This window comes from Vicia villosa, unplaced genomic scaffold (genome assembly GCF_029867415.1).
Source record: "Vicia villosa cultivar HV-30 ecotype Madison, WI unplaced genomic scaffold, Vvil1.0 ctg.004583F_1_1, whole genome shotgun sequence".
NCBI classification, from domain to species: Eukaryota; Viridiplantae; Streptophyta; class Magnoliopsida; order Fabales; family Fabaceae; genus Vicia; species Vicia villosa.
In genome coordinates, this window is record NW_026706468.1 from 110,110 (window position 1) to 113,248 (window position 3,139).

At 27.2% G+C, this 3,139-nt stretch overlaps 1 long non-coding RNA gene across 1 annotated transcript; it reads right to left on the reverse strand.

Annotated features, from left to right (window-relative positions):
- Positions 1-1,468: 1,468 nt before the first annotated feature.
- On the reverse strand, positions 1,469-2,114 carry LOC131642171 (uncharacterized). The gene is made up of 2 exons (XR_009295805.1): positions 2,022-2,114; positions 1,469-1,769 (listed from the first exon to the last, which is right to left on the reverse strand). It is a non-coding gene; the product is annotated as an uncharacterized LOC131642171 (long non-coding RNA).
- Positions 2,115-3,139: the final 1,025 nt, after the last annotated feature.

Genomic DNA, 3,139 nt, shown 5'->3' on the forward strand with positions numbered 1-3,139 from the left:
CATATATTGTGTATTTGTTTAAGCTTTATGAGAAGGTCATTCCCAAATATTTGTACATAATTCTGCATTACCATAAATATTCCTCTAAATCACTTTAAGCACTTTTTTTCCTACAACAACACATTTTATGTTTGATGTCTACCCATGCTTAGGGAACTATGTAGTTGCAGTTGTTTCTGAGAATTTAGACCTTGTTTACTTTATGGTTTCATTCTCTTCTTTCTTTCCTTAAATCTTTCCTTAAAGTAAGTTGAAATTATATCTGCTTACAAGACTATACTAGTCTCTTAAAGTTAAGAGTTATGTGCATTTCTTAGAACTATTTTATTTATTAATAATAATAATGAATATACATATATATATTATTACAAATTAAATAATAGCAGTATCAAAAGAAATACACTCAATAGATTAGATAAAATTGAAGGAGTGATGACATTGCTTTTGGGGGCTTTTCATATGGACTTTGATCTAACAACACCTTGTCGTTCACCTTTTCTTTTTGCTTTCCTTTTTTTCACTTCTGCAAAATGAAAAAAAATAAGAAGCTTGATGTTGATTGTTAATGAGTGATATTGGAGCACAAATAAACGAGATTAACAAAGCAAGAATCAGAAGATTAAGAAATCGAGAGTGTTTCTTAGAAAGAGATTGATACCTCAGCTGAACAATCGAGATGGTTCTTATGATAGAGAGAGCGTTCGAAGAGTTTGAGTGTTTTCGAATAAGACTTTTTGGGTATAAGTTTTTGAGACTTTTTTTTTATAAAAAAATTATCATAAATTTTTTATAAAAAAAGTCTAAGAAACTTATACTAAAAAAATCTCACTCGAAAACACTCAAACTCTTCGAACGCTCTCTCTATAAGAAGAACCATCTCGATTGTTCAGCTGAGGTATCAATATCTTTCTAAGAAGAGACAACAACTACATTCATTTTCACTCTAATTCCCAATATAATTTAAATGTGGTTTAACTCTCTTGTTAATGTTAATTTTAAATTTTGTTCGAGTTAAAATTCATAAATTGTTTATACATAATGCTTTTTTTTCTTTAGGTTCATGACTTTTATCTTTAAAATTTCTTAGTAATAAATTCACAATTAGGTCAAATGACTTAATTTATGGTTAAAATTAAAGCATTAAGTTATAGGTATTAAGATAACATGAGTTGATGTTACTTCTTATCTATGTGACTTAAATAATATAAGAAGTAAAATCTAAGGACATATGAATCAAAATCAAAAGGATATAATCAATTGTTAGTTGGTCTAGTGGTGATTGGTGCCGGACTTAATAGGGAGAACCACAGTTCGATTCCTTGCAACTGCGATCAGGAGGGGACTGGAATCACTTGATGCCAGAATTGACCCCCGAACCGGTCTAAACCGGTGGTGATAAATCAAAAAAAAATCAAAAGGATATAGGTGAAAATAATATTTAATTAGGTAAATTTTCCATCTTATTATAAATCAAACATGGTGTAAAACAAAGTCAAAACTTTTCATGGATATGATCCCTAGCCCGTCGATTACACCATCACGTTTTTGATTTAATTCAATTCCTCAGTCTTTTACAACTTTACTCTGTTCATCTTCGACTTGTGCACCTCCTTCACCATCCTTTTCTATTGAGCCTACTCCACCATAGGGAACTTCACCTTTCTTCACTCCATTACCATACTTAGATGTTTTTGGATAACTACGCATAAAGGTCCAGGGTTTCTTATAATGATACAAAATTTCATTTTGGAATTCTTTTGCTACGTCAACTGCAAATTAACACAACATACTTATTAATTATCATAATAGTAAACAAAAAATTTGACTCATAAATATTTATATCCTCAATTTAGTTGGTCAATAACTGCAAACATAAAAAAAAAAAAAAAAACTAGGATGTGTTTTTATTTTTTATATATTGATGAACTATAGTGAAAATTGTCTTAGACATTAAGGGATTCAAATAATTGTTTTCACTATATTAATTGAAGACGTGAATTGAAATTGAAATTTATACATACATTGTTTCTTATCTTTGAATGACTCAATTGCCACAATAAATATAATAAACATCGCACAAGAAAAATATACGAAAATTAAAGACTTGATTTTCATTTTTTACGAGTATATTATAATTAACAATCAACTGATATTTATAGTTACTATCACACAAGATATATAAAAGATGAATATAAAAGCAATATAATAACATTTGTTTGATTGTGACAATATTAGATCTTCATTACATATTGAATCATTGAAGGGTTTAATTGGAAATGTTTATCAAATCGGTAAGAGGCTTTTCATACAATTAAAACTAACTAATGATTAGATCATTTGATAATTTCTTTAAATTAAATTTTAGTTCTAGCTATTTTTTTAAACATAATAGTTGTCGTTTGTATTTTGTAAACCGAACTAAACCGAATCAAATCAAATTATGTTACAATCCAAATTTCACTTAACTCGTATCTAACTTAAACCTAAACATGTAATGTTTAGTCTTATGGTTACAATTGATTTGCTCTTCTTAACATTTACAGTTTCACTTTCACCCTTCTCAAATCTCTCCTAGCAATATACCGCCTTCTTCTCCAAATACATCTCGTCTTTTCTTCTTTAATCTCTATTCTCTTATATTCTTTCTTTTTTATCTTCTCATTTATATATTTTTTTTCTCTTTTATTTTCATTTTTATTGCATCTCTTCTTCTTTAATCTTTCCTCTCTTTTTTTCTTTATTATTCATCTTCACTAATATCTCATCTCCTATATTTTTTGTTCATATCTATGATTTTTTTATGCTATTGTTTTTATGTTTATTATTCAACTTTTGTCTAATGTAGTTTTTATATATTAAATAAGAAGTTGTGGTCTAAATATGATGAGTTTTATTGTTATTTGATAGTGAGTCATTATACACAAACATAATTTTCAAACTCTAAATTAACATCTACATTCTTATGAATTTATAATTTTGAGGAGTGATTGTTTGAAATCCACATTGATAGAAATAATTACATTTTTAAAATTTACTAGTAAAAAATGGAGTTTTTAAATTTATAATATTATCATGACTCTCATCATTATATTTTTTTAAAAATTTTGGTACACAAGAAACGATGTCCAATTTCAAAATG